The 9,967-nt window shown below is 47.7% G+C and overlaps 1 long non-coding RNA gene across 1 annotated transcript; it reads left to right on the top strand.

Annotated features, from left to right (window-relative positions):
* Positions 1-1,119: 1,119 nt before the first annotated feature.
* LOC140397964 (uncharacterized) lies at positions 1,120-7,110 on the top strand. The gene is made up of 3 exons (XR_011937357.1): positions 1,120-1,358; positions 2,405-2,732; positions 6,932-7,110. It is a non-coding gene; the product is annotated as an uncharacterized lncRNA (long non-coding RNA).
* The last annotated feature ends 2,857 nt before the right edge of the window (positions 7,111-9,967 follow it).

Below are 9,967 nucleotides of genomic sequence, written 5' to 3' on the forward strand. Positions count from 1 at the left end.
GTAACTGCTATCATTGGGGAAAAAAGACAATTTGTGTGGGTCACCTGTGTTATTTTGACGAAGGATGTGGAGGCATTGGAAGCAGTTCGGAGGAGGTTCACCAGATTATTCTGGGGATGAAAGGGAAATCTGTAATAATAAGGGACAAGGCACAAGATATATATACTTGCGCTTTGTTAGGGATATTGTTGGTTGACTAATAATGTATGGCACATTTTATGGTGTTTCTTCCGACCTGAGGAGACAACTGCATGGTAGATATGGGGCGGGATTCTCCCGTACCCCAGCCACGTGTTTCTTGGCGGTGGCCATTTACTGGCGGAGGGGCGGGGGAGGGGGGTGATTCTCTCATCCCACAGCTTGCCAATGGGATTTCCCATTGAAGCCACCCTACACTACCAGGAAACCCACAGACCAGCAGGAAAAGAGAATCCCGACGGCCAGAGAATTCCAGCCTGTACCTTTAAGTCAGGTGAGGGTTTTAACCTGCAAAATCCCACCACCTGCCTGTATTTAGTACTTTCCGTGATGAAAAAAGCCATCGAATGAGAAATGTTTTATCTCTTCCATTACAACAGTTACTATAACAAACATTATCTAATTAGCTGCAAAGTGCTTTGCATCTCATAAAGTCATGAAATGCAAGTCTATTTTTTTTTTATGTGTAATTTAAGCTGTAGCTCTGTGCCGGTTTTTATGCTGGTATATCTGTATGTTAAATACACTGCAGAGAGTTTGCAACCTATGTTCCATCGTTATTAGCAGCTGCATTTGTAAATAATTAATGCTTCAATCTGTCTCAGCTGGATCTTCCAACAGAAAATATATTTTAGCTTGTTGCACGAGACGTGCCACCAATCAGGAGTAGCTGAAGTGAATACTCAGGGGGAGCTCGACAAGCACATGGATGTGAATGGTTATGCTCATATGCCAAAATGAAAAGGGCTGGAAGGAGTCTCACATCATTGGCCGTAATGGCTTGCTTCTATGCTGTAAATTCTATGTTAGATGTTGGAGCTTTCACGTTTAAAACTAGCAAGTTCTAGAATGTGGAGGGGGAAGTCATAATAAGGGGAATGAGGGACGGTTGGGCAGCTAAATGGATATATGTGTAAGAATGAAGGTGGGCAGACTGAAGGGCAGTGGAAACCTAGAAGGAAAAACTAAAAGTTTTGTTTAATAAGAAAAGAAAAGTGGAAAACATAAAAGAAGTATAAAAATAATAGGAAGATTAATTCAGTGATCCAAGTGGAGAAACAACAATAAACATAAAGCTGCCATTTCAGAGGCAAAACATTAAACTGAAAAGGAAAAAAGAAATATCGTGAGAAGCAGATTAATTTAAGGATTATATTGAGGTATAGAATAAAGAAGCGCATGTAATGTAACCAAAAGTTATGGGCACGATTCAGCCACCGCGTTGCGCCCAGTGGGAATCAAAGGCTGTGCCTGCGAGATCTCACTGAGCGCCGTTTAGCACTGATTTCCACAATTCTGGTCAGGTGTGATGGCACCTCGAGTCTCATAGGCGATTAGAGCCCTCCAGGTGGTTGGAACAAGGCAGGATAGCATCCTGGCATGCCCTGGCATCCAAATGCCATTACAATGCCATCTGGGCACCCTGGATGTGCCACTCGGGTACCCTGACTGTAGGTAGCACTGTCAGTGTTCCCGGGTGCCAGGTTGACACTTCCAAGGGTCACGTCCTGGAAGGCCTTGCCCAAGAGACGGGGTGTTGTTTGAGGGGACAATAAAAGGTTGGCGAGATGATGGGGTGTCCTGAAAGCGGGGAGGAAAGGGGGGGTTGTAGAGATTAGAGCAGCTGTTCAAAATGGCGGCCCGATCTGCAAGGATTCGGTCGTGCTGGGGAACTCAGCTCACCAGTGCAGGTAAAGTGCTTAAGTGTGACCTCGAGGGGGAGATGCTCCCCAAGGCCCCCCAAAAATGGCGAAGTACAGTTCAATAGCGGTGTTAATCTCGACGCTGCAGACGTTAAGAAAAATTCTGCCAAACGCACCTGAAAGCGGACTTCGAATTTTTTTCCACTGAACCGCTCCTTGTTTGAAGAACAGAAATAGTGCAGAATGTGGTTGATTCCACAAACATGATACTTTTTCCTAGTTTAATTGAAGGAAAATACCATTGGAATCAGTACGCGAAAGTGACCATGTTTCACGAGACGTCAGAATTTGATCACAACCAGAATGATGGACTTATCACGTGCATTTACTAAGTAGAAGCTAGAGTCACCAATGTTCTGACTTATTTTCTGAGTTACATCACTAGATTAACCTTGCCATATCATATTTTAACCATTCAAATTAAAGTGTAGATTTGAGCTACAATTTGTAATTAATTATGAGTTAAGCAACTCTAATCTCAATCTTTGTTTTCCTTTATATAGGTTTGTCATTATATTGCTTTAAAACATTGCATGACCATTGTCTGCACCATGTTAAGCACACCTTTCTTTTCAGAATCCACCTATAACAATAGCAAATGGAACAATAGAAAGAGTGACTGGAGAATCAATTCCCATAAACTAGAATTGTAAGGAACTTATTTAAAGCAGAAGAACTGAAACAATGGGCAAAGTAAAGAAAAGTGAGAAGTCGGAAAAGTCAGAAGACCCTCCAGATACACCGATGGAAACCTATTTACTGTGGTCCATTTTTAATTTGCTGTGTTGCTGTTTTCCAATTGGACTGGTTGCAGTGTTTTACTCCTGTAAGGTTAGTGCTCCAAGATGTCTGACTTATTTCCCAAACTTTAGCATGTTAATGTGAAATAATGGAAAGGAAGATATTGAAAATGTATGCATGAATTGCAATTCATCAAAGAATTTTTCATCACATTAGAAAATGAAAAAAGGAGTACTTGAACTAAATTGTCTCTGTCATGAATACTATACCCTAGGGGCAGCACGGAGGCGCAGTGGTTAGGAATGCGGCCTCACGGCGCTGAGGTCCCAGGTTCGATCCCGGCACTGGGTCACAGTCTGTGGAGTTTGCATATTCTCCCAGTGTTTGCATGCGTTTCGCCCCCGCAACCCAAAAGGTGTGGAGGGTAGGTGGATTGGCCACACTAAATTGCCCCTTAATTGGAAAAAAATGAATTGGGTATTCTAAATTTATTTTAAAAAATACTATATCCTATAAACTGTAGTTAATACAGTTAGAGTGTTTGAAGAATGTTCAGTTGATGAAAGTAATCATTTGGTCTTGACAATTAATCTAAAATGCTTTCTCGTACACTCACTCATATCACCATCCCTTTATTCCTCTTCTTTACCCATCTCCAAACTGATTTCTAAATGTTATGTGGTCTCTTCTTCAATCAATTTTGGTGGAAATCTTTGGGAAGACTGGTGAAATTGTTCAAATAGAATATAGGAATTGCAAGACTAAGAAAGACCAAAGTTTGGGAACACAGATGAAAAAACAAAATGATTGAGAAGTTTTGTTGACTAAGAAAAGAAAAGTGGAAAAAATAAAGCAACCATAAAACTAATAGGAAGATTAACTCTGATAATCCGAGTAGCAAGAACAACAATAAACAAAAATCTGCCATTTCAGAGGCAATACATTAACCTGAAAAGAGAAAAGAAATATTGCGAGAAACAGATCAGATTGAAGGATTATATTGAGGTATAGAATAAAGAAGTGCATGTAACATAATCAAAAATTATATCGGAGAATAGAAATAGTGCAGAATGTGTTTGATTTCACAAACCTGCTGTTTCCTAGTTTAATTTAAGGAAAATACTATTAGAATCAGTGCGCGGAAGTGAAACTGTGCTTTCTAAGATCTTGGTAGTCACATAATACAATGGCAATGGAGCGGTTAATTAATCAAGGCATTGATTCTTTTTCAATTAGTCTACAACCGATTCAGACATAAGGGGCGGGATTCTCCGTAATCGGCGCGATGTCCGCTGACCGGCGGCAAAAACGCCGCGAATCAGTCCGGCATCGCGCCGCTCCAAAGGTGCGGAATTCTCCGCATTTTGAGGGGCCGAGCCCTCACCTTGAAGGGCTAGGCCCGTGCCGGACTGATTTCCGCCCCGCCAGCTGGTGGGAAAGACCTTTGGTGCCCCGCCAGCTGGCGCCGAAATGACTTTGCCGTGCAGCGCATGCGCGGGAGTGTCAGCGGCCGCTCACGGCATCCCCGCGCATGCGCAGTGGAGGGGGTCTCTTCCGCCTCCGCCATAGTGGAGACCATGGCGAAGGTGGAAGGAAAAGAGTGCCCCCACGGCACAGGCCCGCCCGCGGATCAGTGGGCCCCGATCGCAGGCCAGGCCACTGTGGGGGCACCCCCCGGGGCCAGATCGCCCCACACCCCCCCCAGGACCCCGGAGCCCGCCCGCGCCGCCTTGTCCCGCCGGTAAGAGAGGTGGTTTGATTCTCGCCGGCGGGACAGGCATTCCAGCAGCGGAACTTCGGCCCATCGTGGGCCGGAGAATCGCCAGGGGGGGGGCCCGCCAACCGGCGCGGCGCGATTCCCACCCCCACCGAATATCCGGTGCCGGAGAATTCGGCAACCGGCAGGGGCGGGATTCACGCCAGCCCCCGGCGATTCTCCGACCCGGCGGGGGGGGTCGGAGAATCCCGCCCATGATTATAGGTTGAGGTAATAGGTTGAAAGCTTTTGAACCATAGATGCAAAACCAAGTGTTCCTCCCAAGAATGCCACACTTGCCAATTGCCTCTGCAGCGGTTTTGTCAATCTTCCGAAGTTATGTACATTGATTAGAAGAATTAGATGTACATTCCGGGTATCTGTTTTACAAATCTATCAGACATGCTAGAAACTCTATTCATGAAAGATGTATGCAACCTAAAATATATATTTGCAGAGAAAAATTCTGGCCCACCAGATGTTCGAAAATACAAGTGTAGAAATTACTGTTAATATTAGCGGACATGTGCCTGTAAAATTCTGTTGCTCAATATTTTCCTGTGCCACAATGGCTTACTGTCAAATTTTCCTCTGGTGACGCCTTGGAGGTGGTTATGGGGGGGTGGGGGAGTGGGGGTCTATGTCACTAGACAAGTAATCCCCAGGTGAATGCTCTGGGGACGCACGTTTAAATCCCACCACGCAACCTGTGGAGTTTTTAAAAATTCTATTCACAAAATCTAGAATTGAAAGCTAGTTTCAGAAATAGTGACCCATGAAACTATGTTTTAATGTTCTAAAAACCGATCTGGTTCTCTAATGTCCTTTTAGCGAAGGAAATCTGCCATCCTCTCCTGGTCTTGTCGACATGTGATCCCAGACCCACAGCAATGTGGTTAAATCTTAACTGCCCTCTGAAATGCCTGAACAAGTCAGCATAGTAGCACACGTGGCTAGCACTATGGCTTCACAGTGCCAGGGTCCCAGGTTCGATTCCCCGCTGGGTCACTTTCTGTGCGGATTTCTGCACGTTCTCCCAGTGTCTGCGTGGGTTTCCTCCGGGTGCTCCGGTTTCCTCCCACAGTCCAAGACCTGCAGGTTAGGTGGATTGGCCATGCTAAATTGCCCCATAGTGTCCAAAAAGGTTAGGAGGGGTTATTGAGTTATGGGGATAGGGTGGAAGTGAGGACTTAAGTGGGTCGGTGCAGACTCGATGGGCCGAATGGCCTCCTTCTGCACTGTATGTTCTATGTGTGTAAGTCACTCCATTCAAGGACAAATAGGGATGGAAGAAACCTTGCCAGTGAGGCCCACATCCCACAAAATAATTTTTAAAAATGTTTTGGGATGTTGTTAACTTGTAATAAATGTGGTATGATTTCAAGTTCTTTCCTTTTTCTTTATTTTTGCAGGTACAATGACCTTCAGTTAAAATAACAGAGAAAAAAAGGAAAGCTAGTTGTGTTCATTGCATGTTGATCTCTTAATATTGCCCCAGTAATTTCTACGTTTTAGTAAAGTTGGTTAAAGGATAAGTGTTTGGAGTAGCCAAACTCACCATTGCTCTTTTTGAGATATTTTGCACCTACCTGGAAGGGCAAATAAGTCTAGTTTAAGGTTGAACCCAAAGGTGGTACCTCCAATCTTTCAGCACTCTCTCAGTATTGTATTAGAATCCCTACAGAATCATAGAATCTCTACAGTGCAGAAGGAGGCCATTCGGCCCATCGGGTCTGCCCTTGTTCCGATAGAGTACCTTACCTAGGCCCAATCCCCCACTCCTAGCCCTGTTACCCCACCTAAATATTGGGCAATTTAGCATGACCAGTTCACCCAACCTGCACATCTTTGGTCCGTGGGAGGAAACCGGGGTACCCGAAGGAGACCCATGCATTCACGAGGAGAACATGCAAACTCATGCTGACAGAAGTCCTGAGGTCAGAATCGAACCTGGTACCCTGGCGCTGTGAGACAATAGTTCTAACCACTGTGCCACCGTGCCATAGAATCCCTACAATGCAGCAGAAGGCTATTCATCCCATCGAGTCTGCACGGCCCTCCAAAAGAGCACCCTACCCAGGCCAGTGCTCCCCTGCTGCAACACCGTAAACCCACCTAACCTGACTGTGGGAGGAAACCGGAACACCCAGAGGAAACCCATACAGATACGGGAGAGAAATTGCATACTCCACACAGACAGTCACCCAAGGCTGGAGTCGAAGCCGGGTCGCTGGCGCTGTGAGGCAGCAGTACTAACTACTGCGCCACCGTGCCGCCCTGATTCTAAATGCCCTGGTCTAGTGTTTAGCACGATGATCTTCTGACTCTGAAGCGAGAATGTCACTATTGAGCCAAGTTAAAAAATACATGAACCATGTAAATTCTCTGGCAAATTAATGCTGTACAATTAAGTTATGAATATGAAAATGAAATTACTTTTAAACTGCATGACTACATGGGCATTGCAATTTATATTGTGTGTTGTGTAGGTCAATTATTTATGTCATGAAATTTTATTTAATTGTGCTTTCAGGCTACCAAGTCCCTTGATAAAGGAAACCGGGAGAAAGCTGAAAACGCAGCTCTGACTGCCAAGAAACTGAACATGGCAGCAACGGTGACTGGCATATTCCTTTTAGTATTGCTATTAATCTTTGATGGTCTTGGTGGCATGAAGATATTTGCTCATTCATAAAATATTTTGTGTGTTAATCTTGCATCTTACTTATTATATCAAAGAATTCATATTTTGAAGTATATTTTGTTCAGGAATCTTTGATTCTTTCATCTGCATTGCCCACTGGTCTTCTGGTCTTCTATAGTACCAGACAATTAAGTTGACTTTGTGAGCTCCTGATGCTGACAGCTCAATCACAGGACAAACAACTCCAGGTGGATTGGCCATGCTAAAATTGCCCCTTAGAGTCCAAAGATGTGAAAGTTAGGTGGGATTATGGGGTTAGGGCGGGGGAGTGAGCTGAGGTGAGGTGCTCTTTCAGAGAGTCGATGCTGACTCGATGGGCCGAATGCGCCAGTTGGATTCTCCTCAGATCTACTACCTATCTTGGACTCCATTTAGATTGTAGTGTTCTTAGAGGCTGGTGCTTTAATTGTGCTACTATTTTCAGTGGCTGTTTACTCTCACCCTAAACAAATGGAATTTGTTTTAAGAGCCATTCGGGACCTATCTGCCAAATGGAAATAAAATCGGGGAGGTGTGGCTGACACTGTAGCACGATCAATCACTCACGAGACGAGAAGAGATGGAGTCAATCGATGGCTTTATTACGCAGACTTGTTCCCGAGCAGCACAGTTAAAGAATGCGGCTGCTGGGAGAACCTAGGCTCTTATACTCCGCCTTACTGAGTGGAGCCAGTAGGCGGCTGATCCAATCGGGACCCAGCATCTATCCACCAATAGCCTCTCGGCAACGCAGGGTACCGTAATACCCCTAATACATACCACCCCTTGTTAAAAAAGAACCCAGCGGGGGTAGTGGGCCGTATGGTGGTAGGGGTTTACACATTCGGTACCTAGGATGCCGCTAACACGGCGGCTATGCTCCGATATCAAACTACCAGTACTAATTACAATGCCACTTTTGCTGGGCAGCTGAATTATTTACAGAGGCATTTCTTGCTTTGTTATACGGATTTGATGAGTCAAATGGGTGCCCTGGTCATCCTCGCCGATCGTCTCAGCCCCGGTGGTGATGCAGGCGTTGGCTCGGGCACTGTCGTCTCTGGGAGCGTAGCGACGCCGCTTCCTGCTCCACTACCCCTAGTCGCGACTGGGGGGAGGACCGATCCACCCAGGAAGGGAAGGCTGTGTGGTGCGCCAGTGGGAGGGAGGGGGTGATTGGTGTTGGGGGGGGTGTGGAGCTCCGGAGGGGGCGGCTGTGGGGTGCGCTGGTGGGAGGGACGGGGTGTGTGGAGCTCCGGCGGGCACCAGGTCCCGCAGGGAGACCGTGCCCTGTCGGCCATCGGGGTATGCCAGTTAGGCGTATTGAGGGTTCGCGTGGAGGAGATGAACCCTCTCGACCAACGGGTCCGATTTGTGCGTTCGCACATGTTATCGGAGCAGGATGGGTCCCGGGGCTGCCAGCCAGGTCGGAAGTGACGTTCCGGAGGAGGACTTCCTAGGGAAGACAAGGAGGCGTTTGTGAGGTGTTTGATTCGTTGTTGTACAAAGCAGCGACTGGATGGAGTGGAGGGCGCCCGGGAGGACTTCCTGCCAGTGGGAAACTGGGAGACTTCTGGACCGTAGGGCCAGCAGGACGGTCTTCCGGACCGTACCGTTCTCCCTCTCTACCTGACCGTTCCCCCGGGGGTTGTAACTGGTCATCCTGCTCAAGGCAATGCCTTTGCTGAGCAGGAATTGACGCAGTTCGTCGCTCATGAAGGAGGACCCCCTATCGCTATGTATGTAGGTGGGGCAACCGAACGGTGTAAAGATGGTGCAGAGGGCTTTAATGACCGTGGCCGCGGTCATGTCGGGGCAGGGGATGGCGAAAGGGAACCGGGTGTACTCATCAATCACGTTCAGGAAGTACGTGTTGCGGTCGGTGGAGGGGAGGGGACCTTTGAAGTCCAGACTGAGGTGCTCAAAGGGACGGGAAGCCTTTATCAGGTGCGCTTTATCTGCCCTGTAGAAGTGTGGCTTGCACTCTGCGCAGATTTGGCAGTTCCTGGTGGCTGTCCTGACCTCCTCGATGGGGGTAGGGCAGGTTGCGGGTCTTTCCGAAATGATAGAACCGAGTGACCCCCGGGTGGCAGAGGTCCTCGTGGAGGGTTCAGAGACGGTCCACTTGTGCATTGGCACATGTGCCGCGGGATAGGGCATCGGACGGCTCGTTCAGCTTTCCGAGACTATACAAGATCTCACAGTTATAGGTGGAGAGTTCGATCCTCCATCGCAGGATCTTGTCGTTCTTGATCTTGCCCCGCTGTGCATTATCGAACATGAAGGCCACCGACCGTTGGTCAGTGAGGAGAGTGAACCTCCTACCGGTCAGGTAATGCCTCCAATGTCGCACAGCTTCCACTATGGCCTGGGCCTCCTTTTCCACTGAGGAGCGGCAGATTTCTGAAGCATGGAGGGTGCGTGAAAAAAAGGCCACGGGTCTGCCCGCTTGGTTGAGGGTGGCCGCCAGAGCTACGTCGGACGCGTCGCTCTCGACTTGGAAGGGGAGGGATTTGTCGATTGCGTGCATTGTGGCCTTTGCGGTATCCGCTTTGATGCGGCTGAAGGCCTGGCGTGCTCTGTCGACAGGGGAAAGACCGTGGTCTGGATTAGCGGACGGGCCTTGTCCGCGTAGTGGGGGACCCTCTAGGCGTAATAAGAGAAAAAGCCCAGACAGCGTTTCAGGGCCTTGGAGCAGTGAGGGAGGGGAAACTCCATAAGGGTGCGCATGCGTTCAGGGTCGGGGCCTATAACCCCATTTCGCACGACGTAGCCAAGGGTGGCTAGACGGTCGGTGCTAAAAATGCACTTTTCCCTGTTTCGGTCTGGAGGAATTTTCGGAGGTTGGCGTCGTGGTCCTGCTGATCGTGGCTGCAGATGGTGACG

The sequence above is a fragment of the Scyliorhinus torazame genome, chromosome 21, assembly GCF_047496885.1.
Source record: "Scyliorhinus torazame isolate Kashiwa2021f chromosome 21, sScyTor2.1, whole genome shotgun sequence".
Lineage (NCBI taxonomy): Eukaryota > Metazoa > Chordata > Chondrichthyes > Carcharhiniformes > Scyliorhinidae > Scyliorhinus > Scyliorhinus torazame.